Source organism: Budorcas taxicolor, chromosome 8 (assembly GCF_023091745.1).
Source record: "Budorcas taxicolor isolate Tak-1 chromosome 8, Takin1.1, whole genome shotgun sequence".
Classification (NCBI taxonomy): Eukaryota; Metazoa; Chordata; class Mammalia; order Artiodactyla; family Bovidae; genus Budorcas; species Budorcas taxicolor.
In genome coordinates this window covers 84,709,793-84,728,749 of record NC_068917.1, presented here as the reverse complement: position 1 = coordinate 84,728,749, position 18,957 = coordinate 84,709,793, and the positions used below count along the sequence as shown (strand labels likewise).

Sequence of the window (18,957 nt, the reverse complement as noted above, 5' to 3'; positions counted from 1 at the left end):
GCTGAATGGAATCGGGTTTTGTGTCCCAAATGATGTAGGCTCAGCCATGACATTGGACTTGATGTGGGAGTCACAGATTCACAGGCCACTGACAGGCTTTGGATTGTCATCGAAAAGAGAAGAGACTGGGGATGTCAAAAGTGACAGACCGTGTTGAAGGTCGAGTTCCAGGAGAAGCAGACTCAGAGAAGGAGATATGTGTGCAGAGTTTTCCTGGGGAGTGCTCCCAGCGTCACAACCTGGGAAAGCAAAAGCAGCACCAGCAGAGGCAGAAGTCAAGCCGCCATGCAGCTGGTCCCAAGCTGATGCGGCCTTTCAGAGTTGGCTCAAGTTATGGCAAAGAGGCCGGAGCTTCACATCTCACGTTGACCAGTCACTGGGTGCAGGCTGCCACCAGGAACACGGCACAGTTGAGGGCCAGTTGTCTTTCTTCCATTCAGTGCAACTCCCAGTGAGGGAATGAGCCCAGACATCAGCCACCCACGGTCCCGCAGCTGGGGAAGGAGTGTAGAGTCTGGTGCGGCCGGAGCAGTCCAGCATGACTGGCAACAAGGTGTGCTACCTAGGTGAGCCGCTGTGAGGACACGGACGCCTGCAAGTGAAACGTGGGAGTGACGGGAAGCAGACAGAGTCAGGGAGGACATGGATTTACTTTTGAACCAGTGTTATTTAAACACTTGAAAAGATGTTATTCCCTGAGGTTCAGGAAGATGTCAATCCAGGAACCACTGGAATAGAAACCATAGTTGACGAGCACCTGCCAAAAAAGAGGTTAGATAGAGAGAAACAAGGGAGGGTGGAGCCAGGGAGTGCCCCACATAGGGAGCAGAGGAAGCAAAGGAACCCACGAAGGGAGAAATGAGGAACAGTTCAGGAAATAGCGTAACTGGGAAGAGTTGCAAATCCCACGATAACAGTTGTATTAACTCATTTCTGGATATGGACCTTTAAAATGGTGACAGCCAATGAATTGGGCAGGAGTTCATCAGTTGATGAGCATTTAATTAGGGAAAGATCCTGGAATCTGGGCATAAGACAGGTATATTTGAAGCATGTGTATTTGCTGGCTGAAACATAAAAGTCATAGCATGTGTCTGTTGAATAAATTTTCTTTACTTTTTGGGTTCCTTTACTGTTAATAGCTGGATTGAGCTATAATTCACATATCATACAGTTCACCCGCTGAAAGTGTACATCAGTTCAGTTCAGTTGCTCAGTCATGTCTGACTCTTTGCAGCTCCATGGACTGCAGCGCCCCAGGCTTCCCTGTCCTTCACCAACTACTGGAGCTTGCTCAGACTCATGTCCATCAAGTTGGTGATGCCATCCAACCATCCCATCTTCTGTCGTCCCCTTCTCCTCCCGCCTTCAACCTTTCCCAGCATCAGGGTCTTTTCCAGTGAGTCAGTTATTCACATCAGGTGGCCAAGTTTCAGCTTCAGCATCAGTCCTTCCAATGAATATTCAGGACGGATCTCCTTTAGGATAGACTGGTTGGATCTCCTTGCAGTCCAAGGGACTCTCAAGAGTCTTTTCCAACACCACAGTTCAAAAGCATCAATTCTTCAGCGCTCATCTTTCTTCACAGTCCAACTCTCACATCCATACATGACCACAGGAAAAACCATAGCCTTGACTAGACGGACCTTTGTTGACAAAGTAATGTCTCTGCTTTTCAATATGCTATCTCAGTTCAGTTCAGTCGCTCAGTCGTGTCCGACTCTTTGCGACCCCATGAATCGCAGCACGCCAGGGCTCCCTGTCCATCACCAACTCCCGGAGGTCACTCAGACTCATGCCCATTGAGTCAGTGATGCCATCTAGCCATCTTATCCTCTGTCGTCCCCTTCTCCTCCTGCCCCCAATCCCTGGCAGCTTCAGAGTCTTTTCCAATGAGCCAACTCTTCTCATGAGGTGGCCAAAGTACTGGAGTTTCAGCTTTAGCATCATTCCTTCCAAAGAAATCCCAGGGCTGATCCCCTTCAGAATGGACTGGTTGGATCTCCTTGCAGTCCAAGGGACTCTCAAGAGTCTTCTCCAACACCACAGTTCAAAAGCATCAATTCTTTGGCGCTCAGCCTTCTTCACAGTCCAACTCTCATATCCATACATGACCACAGGAAAAACCATAGCCTTGACTAGACAGATTTTAGTCGGCAAAGTAATGTCTCTGCTTTTGAATATGCTGTCTAGGTTGGTCATAACTTTTCTTCCAAGGAGTAAGCATCTTTTAATTTCATGGCTACAATCACCATCTGCAGTGATTTTGGAGCCCCCCAAAGTAAAGTCTGACACTGTTTCCACTGTTTCCCCATCTATTTCCGATGAAGTGATGGGACCGGATGCCATGATCTTCATTTTCTGAATGTTGAGCTTTAAGCCAACTTTTTCACTCTCCTCTTTCACTGTCATCAAGAGGCTTTTTAGTTCCTCTTCACTTTCTGCCATAAGGGTGGTGTCATCAGCATATCTGAGGTTATTGGTATTTCTCCCGGCATTCTTGATTCCAGCTTGTGTTTCTTCCAGTCCAGCATTTCTCGTGATGTACTCTGCATAGAAGTTAAATAAGCAGGGTGACAATACACAGCCTTGACGTACTCCTTTTCCTATTTGGAACCAGTCTGTTGTTCCATGTCCAGTTCGAATTGTTGCTTCCTGGCCTGCATACAGATTTCTCAAGAGGCAGGTCAGGTGGTCTGGTACTCCCATCGTTTTCAGAATTTTCCATAGTTTATTTTGATCCACAGAGTCAAAGGCTTTGGCACAGTCAACAAAGCAGAAATAGGTGTTTTTCTGGAACTCTCTTGCTTTTCGATGATCCAGAGGATGTTGGCAATTTGATCTCTGGTTCCTCTGCCTTTTCTAAAACCAGCTTGAACATCTGGAAGTTCACACCTCACATATTGCTGTAGCCTGGCTTGGAGAATTTTGACCATCCTAAGGAGTAACTTAACCTCTGAGATTTTAATTCTTTAGTACCAAAGAGATGCCTCATTGGGTTCTCAGAGTAGCCATAAATTTAACCATATACTCATCTTTTCCCATCACCACTTGTTGGTGGTGGAGCGAGAAAGGAGGAATAGGTTGAGTCCATTGATCCCAATAACACACATATTTGGCTTGCAAAGAGTATTACGCAGCTTATGAAAATATCTAAGATGGATTCAATTTAACCGGCATACCCCAATCTTTTTGAGTACTTTAGTGGGAGCTAGGGCGGGAACAAATGATGCATAATGTAGTATATCAGATGATGGTGGTGTGATGGTTTAGTTGCTAAGTCGTGTCTGACTCATGTGACCCCATGGAGTGTAGCCTTCCTGGCTCCTCTATCCGAGGGATTTTCTAGGCACGAATACTGGAGTGGGTTGCCGTTTTGTTCTCCAGGAGGTCTTCCCAGCCCAGGGAGCAAACTAACATCTTCTGCAATGCAGGCAGTCTCTTGCATTGCAGGTGGATTCTTTACCACTGAGCCACCAGGGAAGCCCATGTCAGATGATTAAAGGACACTAGAAGGAACATAGGGGTTAATCTTCAGGAAGAAGTAAACAAAACCTAGAAATTCAGAGGCAGGAAGCATCATTTTGAACTAGCCGTCATTTTGGTATTTCTGTGGAGAGAGGACTGGTTTTTTGAGGTTACATATCTGGTAAAGCTATAGTCACCCTATGAATCAATGTCCAGAACTGGATGGGAGCAAAATAGTTAACATCTTTGCCAGGTACTGTGTTTTGCATTCACTCTCTCGTGCAGTCCTTAGAGAGCAAGCCTAGTGCGAGACAGTAAGTCCCAAGATGCAATCAAACTGAGGTTCAGAGTGTGTATCAGTTAGGGTTCAACCAGAGAGGCACAGGCAGTAAAAGAGAGAGATAAATGAGAGATACATGATATATTTATGGATGGACAGATCGACAGATTTATTACAGGAAATTGACTTATGAAATTATGAAGCTGGCTGAGCAAATCCAAGGTCCTTCTTTGTGCAGACAGGGAAAAAAGATCATGAGCAGGCTAGATAGAACCCACAGGCATGAGCAGAAACTTGTTCACAGGAGAGACCCTCTAAAGTTGAGGAAGGCCTAAACCTTCTAACTCATTGGGCCAGGCCCACCCCTAATAACCTTCTTTTTAATGAACTTAAAGGTGACTGAATAGGGATTTTAACCACATCTGCAAAATTCCTTCACAGGAGCACCTATGTTAGTGTTTAATTGAACACCTGTGAGAAGGTGGGTGGTGGTGTTGTTGTTCAGTTACCAAGTCATGTCCAACTCTTTGCTACCTCATGGGCTGTAACACACCAGGCCTCCCTGTCCCTCACCATCTCCCAAAGTTTGCCCAAGTTCATGTCCATTGAATCGGTGATGTCACCCACCCATCTTATTCTGTTGTCCTCTTCTCCTTCTACCTTCAATCTTTCCCAGCATCAGGGTCTTTTCCAATGAGTCAGCTGTGTGTACAAGCTACAGAATGGCCACTGCTTCCCTTTCATGCTCCAAGTCTGGAAAGAGAACAAACCTAATCAGGAACACACTGGAAATAGAACGCTGGGGACTGCAGTTAAGCCTAGTCAAGGAAACACACCAGAAGCCATCTCAGAGAGTTTAAGCAGCTCCGTTGGCTCCATTACAAAGAGAAGAATCCATTCTTTGCAGTTTTAAGCAAAAAGAGATGTATTACAAGGTAATGAATGATTGAGAATAATAACAGAATTATTGAGAATACCAGAGAGGAAAGCTGTGGGCTGAGTTTTGAAAAGCAGTGTCAGTGCCACAGAAACATAATGCCAAAAGGATTTCTGCCTCTTAAGATCAAGAAGCCACCAGACACACTGGAAAGTTCTTGGCACCATGCCACCACAATCATGCTTTCCAAGAGAAACACCAGAAACCACAAAAATATGGCCCTGAAATTCACTTCTGCTTCCGCTGACTGCCCTGAATGGGTGGGATGAAACCGCATCCTAACCACTAGCTGCAAAGGAGTCTGGAAAGTGTTTTTATTTCTTCACCTTGGATTGGATGCAGGGCACCGGTCCACCACAATTATGTGCACCACCATCTCAGCCATTGAGGAGCAAAGGCAGGATTCAAACTCAGGTCATGCTCTTAATCCCCACAGTGTACTTCTTTCCAGGATCCAGAATGGTCTTTCTTACTTTTTCAGACTTGGGTTCACTGTTGTCTGGGACTTGCCTACAAATATTTCTGGTCTCTAAATTTGCATTTACCTATTACCTCCATACTTTTTGTCATCACCTGAAGACTTTTCTGACACAGCCTATACCAGGGAAAATAAAAGCAATCAACCCTGTTTCTAGCCTGTCCGTATCACCTCAGGTTTGGGAAGACTGTAGTATGTATAGCACTCTTTTCTTCCTGAGCCAGTCACTTCAAAACACTTCTGTTTATGAAAGCCAGCAAAGCAGTTACAGGGCAATCAAGCCCAGTGGTCTTAGTGATGCTTGGAATTATAAGAAGCATTAAAAAAAAAAACTTTTGACTATGATAATAAGAAATATCTGCAATGAGAAGCAAACATTCCCAGTCTTTGTGTCTTAACTACATCAGTCCAACTTGTCAAAATTTGTAAATAAATCCAAGTGAACACACCATGTAGCAGCACAAAGTTGTCAAAGGACCATCACCATCTACTTCAGCAGTTACTGAATGAAGAAAGGTTTACACATGACCAGTATGACTCATCTAGAGCCAGACATCCTGGAATATGAAGTCAAGTGGGCCTTAGAAAGCATCACTATGAACAAAGCTAGTGGAGGTGATGGAATTCCAGTTGAGCTGTTTCAAATCCTGAAAGATGATGCTGTGAAAGTGCTGCACTCAATATGCCAGCAAATTTGGAATGCTCAGCAGTGGCCACAGGACTGGAAAAGGTCAGTTTTCTTCCAATCCCAAAGAAAGGCAATGCCAAAGAATGCTCAAACTACCGCACAATTGCACTCATCTCACATGCTAGTAAAGTAATGCTCAAAATTCTCCAAGCCAGGCTTCAGCAATATGTGAACTGTGATCTTCCTGATGTTCAAGCTGGTTTAAGAAAAGGCAGAGGAACCAGAGATCAAATTGCCAACATCTGCTGGATCATGGAAAAAGCAAGAGAGTTCCAGAAAAACATCTATTTCTGCTTTATTGACTATGCCAAAGTCTTTGACTGTGTGGATCACAATAAACTGTGGAAAATTCTGAAAAAGATGAGAATACCAGACCACCTAACCTGCCTCTTGAGAAATCTGTATGCAGGGCAGGAAGCAACAATTCAAACTGGACATGGAACAACAGACTGGTTCCAAATAGCAAAAGGAGTATGTCAAGGCTGTATATTGTCACCCTGCTTATTTAACTTCTATGCAGAGTACATCATGAGAAATGCTGGACTGGAAGAAACACAAGCTGGAATCAAGATTTCCAGGAGAAATATCAATAGCCTCAGATATGCAGATGACACCACCCTTATGGCAGAAAGTGAAGAGGAACTAAAAAGCCTCTTGATGAAAGTGAAAGAGGAGAGTGAAAAAGTTGGCTTAAAGCTCAACATTCAGAAAATGAAGATCATGGCATCCGGTCCCATCACTCCATGGGAAATAGATGGAGAAACAGTGGAAACAGTGTCAGACTTTATTTGGGGGGCTCCAAAATCACTGCAGATGATGACTGCAGCCATGAAATTAAAAGATACTTACTCCTTGGAAGAATAGTTATGACCAACCTAGACAGCATATTCAAAAGCAGAGACATTACTTTGCCGACTAAGGTCTGTCTAGTCAAGGCTGTGGTTGTTCCAGTAGTCATGTATGGATGTGAGAATTGGATTGTGAAGAAGGCTGAGCGCCGAAGAATTGATGCTTTTGAACTGTGGTGTTGGAGAAGACTCTTGAGAGTCCCTTGGACTGCAAGGAGATCCAACCAGTCCATTCTGAAGGGGATCAGCCCTGGAATTTCTTTGGAAGGAATGATGCTGAAGCTGAAGCTCCAGTACTTTGGCCATCTCATGCGAAGAGTTGACTCATTGGAAAAGACTCTGATTCTGAGAGGGATTGGGGGCAGGAGGAGAAGGGGACGACAGAGGATGAGATGGCTGGATGGCATCACTGACTCGATGGATGTGAGTCTGGGTGAACTCCGGGAGTTGGTGATGGACAGGGAGCCCTGGCGTGCTGCGATTCATGGGGTCGCAAAGAGTCAGACACGACTGAGCGACTGAACTGAACTGAACTGAGTATGACTCATCAGAGAAAGCAATGGCACCCCACTCCAGTGTTCTTGCCTGGAATATCCCATGGACGGAGGAGCATGGTAGGCTGCAGTTCATGGGGTCATTAAGAGTCGGATATGACTGAGTGACTTAGCAGCAGCAGCAGCAGCAGCAGTGTGACTCATATCCAATAGGAAGTTGTAGATGGACATTTTGAAGTTTCTCAAGGAAATCAAATCAGCATTTCTAACAAACATTTCCAGTACCAAATTTCTAGGTAAATGATGCATAACTTCAAAATATGTAAATCTGAAAAAATGTACAGTTCTTCCTAGGGAAGAATCCATATAATAAGCCCTTCTTTAGAGATATAACATTTTTCCCTGTGACTTGTTCAATAAATACCACACATATAGTATATTTGGCTGTATATGTGTTAGAGGGCTGATAAATGATATAGCAAATCTATATACATATTTATTTGGGACAATTTGATTATCTGAGAATTCAGAAAAATGCTTGAGGGCCTGCAGAGACCAATAGCTACCAACACTGAGTAAGTTCATGATCTATCAATCAATTAAAAAACAGGTTACAAAATGTTGGTATATTATAATCTTGTTTCTGAAAAAAAGTATCTTTGTATGAGAACAGAGGCAAAGTTGGAGGAAGGTGAACATTTTCATTATATTATTCAATATGCAAATAGCATTCAATATTGCCTGTCAAAATTAACATAATATTATTTGATAGTTGTATATTATTAATTAATATGTTGCATTATTAATTATTATATTGTTATTTCATCACATTATTATTGTTTTGGGTGACATATTTTGTGTGTATCTATATTTTTTAATTTGTCTACAAAAAAATCATCTTTCTGTTACAAAGCACTTTTTTGAAAAAGATTTTATCATCTTCCTTCCTCATTTGCTTTTCCCCCTCTTTCCCTCTCTCTCCACACTTCTTTCCTCTTTTCTTTTTCAAACATTTTTAACATTTTTAAAACTGAAGTTTTTCAAGGATATCTCACAGCAGCTGTGATTCATCATGGAAGCAAGGAGCCTCCTAGAATATCATGTAACTTTGTGAAGGATGCAGACGTGCTTTGGGAGAAATGAAGGCAGCTTGGGCCCTGGGAGATGCTGCAAAGCAGGCAAGACTGGGCTGGAGTCTGCCATCAGACAAAGGGACCACTGCACATGGGAGGCGAGCAGATGCCAACAGACAGCTTTTGTGAGTCCCTTCATGTTAATTAACTTTTGTGAGAACCTTCATGTTAATTAACTTTGCTTGAGCTTTCCCTGGACTTGAAAGCTTTGGAGTGGTTTGTTTTTGTAAAATGCTTTGACTCCAGAGAGAGCCGCTTCAAGAGGGAAAAAAGGAGAAACAAAAAGAAAGAACGGGAAAATTTTTAAGTGGGGCTTTGCTTACCAGGAAATTTCTTCCCTTGTCTCCATCCCTCCCCTCCCCCTACAAGGACTGACTCAACCATCAGAGAGAATTTTAATGGCCTTTTTCTTACCCTAAAAAATAAACCAGAACCAGACTTCCACAGCAGTGGGAACTGGCTCTGCCTTACCCAGGGAAGACAGGTGTGTGTGTGTGTGTGTGTGTGTGTGTGTGTGTGTGATGCATGTGCACCCACAAAGGAAATAAATTCAAAGTATGTTTTAAAGGAAGTAAATTCAAAGTATGAAGAACTTTGGTCTAATTTATTCTAGGTTAAAGAAAAAGGAAATTGGAGTTTGATTTGTGAGGTCTGGTTCTATTAATGAACAAATTTGCCCATCCATGGAGCATTAGGACTCAAGTAAGACACAAGTAGTGGTTCCCTGTGTTTCCAGGACTTATGTGACTGGACCAGATGTTAGATTCTAAAAGAGACCAAGTAAAAAGAAAGTGCTGAAAAGTGGAAAATCTAATCAGTCCTCTAGTTATTTGTAAAATCTCCATAGCATCAAACTACCGATTTACCTTTCTTTTCTATCATTTTATTATGAAAATTTTCAAACATATAGAAAAAGTTGAAATAAGCATACAGTTAATACCCATACCCACCACCTGCATTCTGTAATTAACATTTTGCTGTATTGCTTTTTTCACATTAGTCATCATCTATCTTTTGCTCTTGCTTTCCTTGTGGCTCAACTGGTAAAGAATCTACCTGCAATACAGGAGACCTGGGTTCGATCCCTGGGTTGAAAAGATCCCCTGGAGAAGGGAAAGGCTACCCACTCCAGTATTCTGGCCTGGAGAATTCCATGGACTGTATAGTCCATTGGGTTGCAAAGAGTCCAACACGACTGAGCGGCTTTCACTTTCCATCAAGTCATCTTATTTTCTAAGAGTTTTAAGATTGCTGACATCACCCTTAAACACTTCAACATACATCAATTAATTTGAATTCAACATTCATTTATGACTTATAGAATTTTTAAAATAAAATTTATATGTGGTAAAATGTGCAAATTTGAAGTGGACCTCTTTTGATGAGTTTTAACAAATGCATACAATTTGCTTTCTTAAAAAATAATTCCAAATTTAGCAAAAAGTAATACAAAGATCTCTCATTTACCCTCTACCCAGATTTACTACATTTAGCCATTTACTAGTAAGTTGTATACATCATGTACCTTTACATCTTAATAATTCTGAATGTATTTCCTAAGAATTGACTTTGATAAGACACTTTGATCTAAAATACAGTCCCACAGTCCAACATATTGTAGTTTTGACAATTGCTCCAATAATTTTCTTTACAGTATTTTCTTTTCCAATATAGGTTCCAGTCCTTTGTGAATTATGGTTTTAACTTCAGTAATTGTCTCTCTTTATCTTGTTTAATGCTTTTTGACTTAAATTCCACTTTGTCTTGTATCACAATAACAATCCTTGAATTCTTATTGTTTCCATTAGCCTGGTAAATCTTTGTCCATTTCTTTATTTTTACTCTGAATCACTATGCTTTAGGTGTGTCTTTTGATCACAGCATAGAGTTGGTTATGTTATAAGACAATTTGAAGATCTTTTCATATATATAGACAAACTAGAGCACCTTCACAATATGACATGTGTTTGGTCTCAATTTTGTCACACTCTTTTATAATTAGAGTGTATATTATATTTTATTTACTATGCCTCTTTTACTGTTTAGAAAATCATTTATATTCATTTTAAAGTTTCTTTCTGTATTTAAGAATTTTTTTGTTCTAGTTATTCCTTTTGTGATATATATATATATTATATAATATATATATATTATAGTTCCCTAGCTCCTTTTTTCCTACTGAACCTTTTATTATCCAACCCATCAATGGTATCATTTGACTCCCAGTTATCACAAAAAGCAATGGTCTTATTATGCTTTCCCCTACATTTGTCCTGTGTCCTCCATTTTTCAGTTGTATTCTCTCTACTTTATCAGAAAATATAATTTTTATATGCTTTCCTCTTATGTTCCCTCCCCCTTTTTACTCCTAACTCTACAATTAACTACATAAAAGGCTCAGTTCAGTTCAGTTCAGTTGCTCAGTCGTGTCCAACTCTTTGCAACCCCATAAACCACAGCATGCCAGGCCTCCCTGTCTATCACCAAACTCTTACTCACCATTGGTTATTTTGCTGAATGAAGCTCATTCTCTAGCCTATTCTTCAGAAAGAAAATATGTACAATATTCCATGCATGGTTTAAATAGCACAGATGGATATAAAATTCTTGACTAGCACTTTCCTTGAGTTTCATGAACATGCTGCTTCACTGCTGTCTTAATCTGTGTGAGTCTCAGGGGAAGCTGATGACATGCCTAACTTTTTTCCTGTGAGTAACTGGATCTTTTTGCCTGGAGGCTCTAAGAATTTCTTTCCTTTATCCTAAAGTCAAACAGGAAAAGGAGTATGTCAAGGCTGTATATTGTCACCCTGCTTATTTAACTTCTATGCAGAGTACATCATGAGAAACGCTAGGCTGGAAGAAGTACAAGCTGGAATCAAGATTGCCGGGAGAAATACCAATAACCTCAATATGCAGATGACACCACCCTTATGGCAGAAAGTGAAGAGGAACTAAAAAGCCTCTTGATGAAAGTGAAAGAGGAGAGTGAAAAAGTTGGCTTAAAGCTCAACATTCAGAAAACGGAGATCATGGCATCCGGTCCCATCACTTCATCGGAAATAGATGGAGAAACAGTGGAAACAGTGTCAGACTTTATTTTGGGGGCTCCAAAATTACTGCAGATGGTGACTGCAGCCATGAAGTTAAAATGCTTACTCCTTGGAAGAAAACTTATGACCAACTTAGATAGCATATTCAAAAGCAGAGACATTACTTTGCCAGCAAAGATCCATCTAGTCAAGGCTATGGTTTTTCCAGTGGTCGTGTATGGATGTGAGAGTTGGACTGTGAAGAAAGCTGAGCACCGAAGAATGGATGCTTTTGAACTGTGGTGTTGGAGAAGACTCTTGAGAGTCCCTTGGACTGCAAGGAGATCCAACCAGTCCATTCTGAAGGAGATCAGCCCTGGGATTTCTTTGGAGGGAATGATGTTGAAGCTGAAACTCCAGTACTTTGGCCACCTCATGCGAAGAGTTGACTCATTGGAAAAGACTCTGATGCTGGGAGGGATTGGGGGCAGGAGGAGAAGGGGACGACAGAGGATAAGATTTCTGGATGGCATCACTGACTCAATGGACATGAGTCTGAGTGGACTCCGGGAATTGGTGATGGACAGGGAGGCCTGGCGTGCTGTGATTCATGGGGTCTCAAAGAGTCAGACATGACTGAGCAACTGAACTGAACTGAAATGATCCTAAAGTCTAATAGTTTAACAAAGATATGTCATTGTCTCTCATCGACTTTCAGAGTTACATAGTAGGCTACTCTATATATTGATTGAATTTTTCTTTTATTTCCAGAAAGTTATCTTGGAATATACATTTAAATACTAATCCCATTCCAATATTTTGCTTGCTTCTTCAGGGACTACAATTATTCATATTTGGACCTTTTTTGTCTGCCTTCCATTTCAGCCACTTTCTCATAGACACTTTTAACTTACTTGTTTCACTTTCTCTTGATTGTTTGTTTTGCTTTCCTTAGTGTCCCTTGTTGGAATTTGTAATTTATTCTTAATTTCTGAGATAAGTGAGTCTTTTCTCCAATATATCTCTTGAATTTAATCAGTTTATATTGCATTTATTTCTGTCTTACATCCATTTATGTTCTTAGTTTCTTAATTTATGATTTCTAAGATTAATAAAATTCTATCTCCATATATTTGCTTTGGGATACTTAATTCAGTTTGCAGGATTGTGTTGTTTGCTTTATGAATGGTTTTGGCAGTGGGTGGGGGGAGGATTTTTATCAACTCATATCTTATGATGTACATTTTCTGTTTTCTTTTTGTAATTGTTTCATAGGAAACCAGTTTGATTTTTTTTTCTAATTTATTAGCATTTTGTGGGCAGGGTTCCTGCAGTGCCTTCTTATGTCAGTTTATTGAAATGCATTTTCTTTAATGGATGATTTTCTTGGCAGTTGTGATGGTGGTGGTAGAGAAAGGGGATAACTTGGTGCAACAGTGTGCTGATAAATGTTTAACAATCAGATCTCCAGAAGGATCAGCAGCCTGATTTGTAGCATTTGTTAGTTATTGAGGTGTGCATACTCCCTCCGTGCTCCACAGCGCATTTCAAGTGACTACCAGGGTGTCATTGAATACAGGGTCATAGCCATTGTGTCTCCTAAACATCCTGTTTCTCTTTTGTTTTTTTCATGATCTTTAATTTTCTCTATTTCAAGGCTTCCACTTCCAGGGCTGCTCAGGTGAAACCCCTTTGCAGCAGCTGGCACTTTGAATTACCAAGTCCAGACATGGGTTCAGTATTTTTGACCCTTACTGTTAGGCTTTTCTGGGGTGATTTTGCCTATACTTCATGTACCTTTTACTTTTGTCTCTTATATTTTTGTGGGTCACTTAAGTCTCCATCTCTCTACTCAGCATTCACAGGCTTGAGGTGATGGTGGGATTCACCTGAAATTTGGTCTTTATTTCTCTATTTTCAGGTAATATGAAGGTCATGTTATTCTCGGTATACTAGTAATGTTGAAGGTATGGGCTATGTGTGGGATTTTTGGTGTGTGCTACTTGGTGATTTTATGTTTGAGAAGCAGATGTATAGTATATGTAGAGAGAAATCTAGACTCAGGTACCCATCATTTACCCAGATATGAAGATCTTTCTGGCTTGACTTTTTACTATCATTTGTTGTTCAGTCACTAAGTCATGTCCAACTCTTTGCAACCACATGAACTGCAGCACGCCAGGCTCCTCTCTGTCTACTACTATCTCCCTGAGTTTGCTCAAACTCATATCCATTGAGTCAGTGATGCCATCCAACCATCTCATCCTCTGCCACCCCCTTCTGCTCTTACCCTCAATCTTTTCCAGCATCAGGGTCTTTTCCAATGAGTCTACTCTTTGCATCAGGTGGCCAAAGTATTGGAGCTTCAGCTTCAGTAACAGTCCTTCCAATGAATATTCAGGGTTAATTTCCTTTAGGATTGACTGGTTTTGTCTCCTTGCTGTCCAAGGAACTCTCAAGAGTCTTTTCCAGCCCCACAGTTTGAAAGCATCAATTCTTTAGCATTCAGCCTTCTTCATGATCCAACTCTCACATCCATACATGACTGCTGGAAAAATCATAGCTTTAACTACACAGACCTCTGTCAGCAAAGTGATATCTCTGCTTTTTAATACATTTCAATGTCACATTGCTATAGGATGTGAATCTTTCACTTTGTCACACTTTAAGTGAGAAGCACAATATTAATATTAGTCAGAATGATTAATACAGTGAATAGTAAATGTCACCTCCACAATTCTGGGTCAGTGAGGCTGATGAATTGATCCAACCAAAACTTCAGGCTAAGTCTCATCTACCTGTTCATGTCCGCCTGATCTCAATGTATGGCTATTAGGCAGAAATACTTAGTTTATTAAATGCATTTATGAATACAGAGAGCCACAGGAGCATTGAACAACTTTTAACTGAAAACCTGCCCTGTGCTACCACACACCAAAATTAAACCTAGCTTCAAATTGCTATTATTTTGACATATTGCCCCCACTTTCCCTCTAACACTGCTACCAAAAGCCAAATATTTCTGCCTAACTGCTATAGGCAGTTAGCACAGACTACAATTCCATATGCTCACATACACATTCATTCAGTCAGCTGATCACTCAGTCACAAACGTATTTTGAGCATAAGCTCCAGGGGTCTAAAAATTATGGAAAGAAGAAGTGAATCTGACATAGATTCTGCCTGGAAGTAGTTGGACTCTCATTCCTTGCTGCCTTCTACCTCCAGTTTCAGTTCTGGGCATCTACTGTGTCTGTATGATACTCAAAAAACTTAATGGAAAGTCCAGTGTACTGTCTGTGTCTGTATCTTTTGTCTATACCTTTAGATTTTTGATTCAAACATTGAAATAACTCACCATTTTTATGTATCTGTTATTGAGATGGTAAATGTCAAATCTGACTTCATTTTCACTTTTCATTTCTCTCTTTTGATGCGTCATAGGCTCAACCACAGTTTTATGGGCCTGGAAAAAAACTCAATTTTCTGACTGGCTTAGAATGGAGTATCTGTCAACTAGTACATAAACACTTGTAGAATTTTGAATTTCATCTGAAAGAATTTGTTGTAAACCCTAGTATGTTGTTTTGATGGAAAGAGATAAATATGTCTACAGAAAGATTATAATGTTTTTGAAGATCTTATTCCAAGATTGCCTTCTGGTAATGGGAAAAAATTAATTAGGCTTCAAACTCACTGGCCCTGCAGTATTTGGTTTAGTGAGGTAAAATTCCAGATGGAAATCCTGAAATTGAAAGAGGGTAACAGAAATCAGATGTCCATCCGAGGGATGTAAATAATACACACACACACATACATGTAAATGCACCTTTTGGATGCTCAACAATATGATTTTCTTTGCTGTGATTCTCTCGTATGCCACGATACAGGCCCCACTTGGCAAGCAGCCTGCTTTGAAGCCATCCATCACGCTTGACTCCTTAGATCTTGTAACCGTTCTTTGCTTGTAATACATTTACCAACATACCTCCCCTAATTATACATGCCACTGTAGACCCTTATTATGCGGCTCCAGCTTACTTCGATGACTGAGTGAGGGAGACCCTGTTTGATTTCCTAGCTTCACTGATATGGAGAAACATTTCACTGCCTCTCATCTTAAATGTATAGCTAAAATGCTCCCTTGCTTGGGTTGTATTGAAAAGGTTTATAAAGAAACAAGATGATTAAAGCTGGAAGGGTCTCACTGGCTGTTGAGATTATGGATGATTTTTTTTTTTTTTTTTTTACTATTTCTCTTTATTTTCCAAAATTTTTTCAATGCCTGTGTATTACTTTTCTCAAAACCACATAATCAAAATTTATTTTAAACACATACACACACACACACACACACACACACACACACACACGTTAAAAATTGAATGGAAACACACCAAAGTATACACCCTGATGCTGGGAAAAATTGAAGGTGGGAGGAGAAGGGGACAACAGAGGATGAGATGGTTAGATGTCTTCACCGATTCAATGGACATGAGTCTGAGTAATCTCCAGGAGTTGGTGATGGACAGGGAAGTCTGGTGTGCGGCAGTCCATGGGATCACAAAACGTCAGACACAACTGAGTGACTGGACTGAACTGAACTGATACAATTATAGAGGAGTTGGAGTGTTCTTCATCCTTTTCAGTTCAGTTCAGTTCAGTCACACAGTCGAGTCCAACTCTTCACGACCCCATGAATCGCAGCACACCAGGCCTCCCTGTCCATCACCAACTCCTGGAGTTCACCCAAACTCATGTGCATCGAGTCAGTGATGCCATCCAGCCATCTCATCCTCTGTTGTCCCCTTCTCCTTCTGCCCCCAATCCCTCCCAGCATCAGAGTCTTTTCCAATGAGTCAACTCTTAGCATGAGGTGGCCAAAGTATCGGAGTTTCAGCCCCAGCATCAGTCCTTCCAATGAACACCCAGGACTGGTCTCCTTTAGGATAGACTGGTTGGATCTCCTTGCAGTCCAAGGGACTCACAGGAGTCTTTTCCAGCACCACAGTTCAAAAGCATCAGTTCTTCATGCTTTTAGTATTTACTAAATATTATTTTTAAATGAGAACAATAACACAAAAATATCCATGAACTACCAACAGAAAAATGATCATTTTTATGGAAGTCAATAAGCATTATAAAGCAGTCTTAAAAATTCTAGATGTAGATTCTCATTGTGTTCATACTAGATTCCCGTTGTGTTCATACTATACTTCAGATAACCCTTCTTGATAAATGTTAACGTTTAAAACCTTTCAACTTTATTGACTGTTTTAATGTTCCACTGCATGTGACTATTTACCACATCTCTGAGGCATCTGAAAAGCAAGTTTGCACTTCTTGGTAATTAACGAGACAGCCATTGGTGTATTTGTGTAGCTCTGCACAAAATCTACACTGTCCTGATTACTACATTGTTAAAAAAATAAAATAAAATATTGATATCTGGTAGAGCACTTTCTTTAACCTTGGCCTAAATCTGCAGTGTCCTATATAGTAGCCACTAGCTATATATATTTATTGAGCCCTTGAAATGTAGCTAGTTTAAACTGAGATATATTATAAGTATAAAATACATACCAAAGTCTTAATACCAAAAGAGAATGAAAAGGACTTCCCTGGTGGCCCAGTAGTTAAGAATTTGCCTTGCAACACAGAGGATACAGGTTCGATCTGTGGTCAGGGAACTAAGATCCCACATGCCCCAGAGCAACTAAGCCTGCATGCCACAACTAGAAAGTTTCCATGTGCCACAATGAAGGATCCCACAAGATGTAATGAAGATTCCATGTGCTGCAACTAAGACACAATATAGCCAAATAAACAAGTAATTTTTGAAAAAGAATGAAAAATATTTGTTAATAATTGCTGTATAGATTACATGTTAAAATGAAAATATTTTTAATATATTGGATTAAGTAAAATTCATTATGACTAAACTTTATCACACCTGCTTTTATCCTACTTTTAATTTTTTTTAATTTTTTTTATTTTAGCTATGAGTGACAAATGTTATTTCTTTTTATTGTTTTCTCTAATGTATTTCAGAAACTGAAGTGTTTTATTTTATTCCACTGTTGGCCATAGTTTGAGCCCTACACACTCCCTTCCCTTTCACCTCAAAGGGAGCACCTTTGCATGTAGCCACACATACATCATTAGTGTAAAGATCAGGCTGGATCTTCTCCCATATCTTCTTAGGATTCAGCTCCTGTCGGCCTCTCCAGGGAAAGCATCAAAAGTAATTCTGTCCCCAGGAACAGATCCATTAGGAGGTGCCAAGACTTCCACTTTGTCTCATGAACTTGCAAATATCACCATTGCCGGAGATACTACTCCCCTCATCTTTGCAGGTTTCAGGTTACAAAGTAAAACTACTATCCGATTTTGCATCTGTTCAAGAGGAACATGATTCACGAGGCCACTGACCACCGTTCTTGGGGCTGTTTCTCCAACATCTACTTCTTCTACATACAAAGAATCTGCATCAGGGTGTTTTCTGGCAGTGATGATACAACCAATTCGAAGATCCAGGCAGGAAACATCAACAGGCTTAGAGTCAGCACTTCCTGCTACTCATTGCTGTTTTTTCTCCTTTTTCTCTCTTTTTCTTTTCAGCTTTCTCATTCATCTTCTTTTCTTCTTCTCCTCCTCCTCCTTTTACTTGCTCTTTAGCACCAGACGATATGGTTGTTATTGGTATAGACTGTATCTCATTTTTAGAAACTGTAGAATCGGTTTTTAGTGGGGTACCAGATGGAAATGGTATTTGTTTTACTCCATTTTGAATTTCTGCCTTAATTAGCTCTTGTTTCAATCCTTCAATTTCTTTCTTCAATTTAACATTTTCAGCTCGAAGTTTCTTCTCTTCTCTCAAAGTTGCCTGCAAAATTGCTTTCTCCTTAAGAAGAGCAACTTGCTGCTTAAGATACTCAATAATTTGATCTGTTTCTGCACCCTTCTGCTCCAATCTCTTCAGAACAGCATCACCAGTTGCCATTTTTGCCAAGAAACGGCAGAAAATCATGTATCGGTGGACTGAGGCACCTCAGCAGCTTCAGCTGGGAGCAGGTAAGACTATCCTACTTTTTAAAATGTTGTTTAGGTGCTAAGTCATGTCCAACTCTTTTGATACCCCATAGACTGTAGTGTGACAACTAGAAAAATTTTAATTATACACATGGCTCATATTTTTGGCTCATGGTTTTTTTTTTTGGACAAGCACTGTTCTAGAACTGTCTGGTTTTTCTACTTTCACTTATTTCAAAATTGGTAGTTGTCCTTTTTTTCTTAGAAATTTTTTCCATTTTGTCTAATTTTCAAATTAACTAGCATAAAATTGTTTGTAATATTCTCTTTTCATCTTTCTAATGTCTACAACATCTGTAATGATGTCTCTATCTTCATAAAATTTCTGATTTGAGTTTTTTATGCCTTCTCTTTTTTCTTGATCAGTCATGACAAGAATATATCAATCATCAGTCTTTTTAAAGAACCAACTTTTGACCTTACTGGTCCTCATTTTACACATTTGTTTTGTATTTCACCAACTTTTAATCCTATATTTATTGCTTCCTTTTAAAAATCCTCTTTGTA

General features: G+C 40.2%; 1 pseudogene; it reads right to left on the bottom strand.

Annotated features, from left to right (window-relative positions):
* Nucleotides 1–17,422: 17,422 nt before the first annotated feature.
* Nucleotides 17,423–18,399, bottom strand: LOC128052758 (aminoacyl tRNA synthase complex-interacting multifunctional protein 1-like; annotated as a pseudogene).
* Nucleotides 18,400–18,957: the final 558 nt, after the last annotated feature.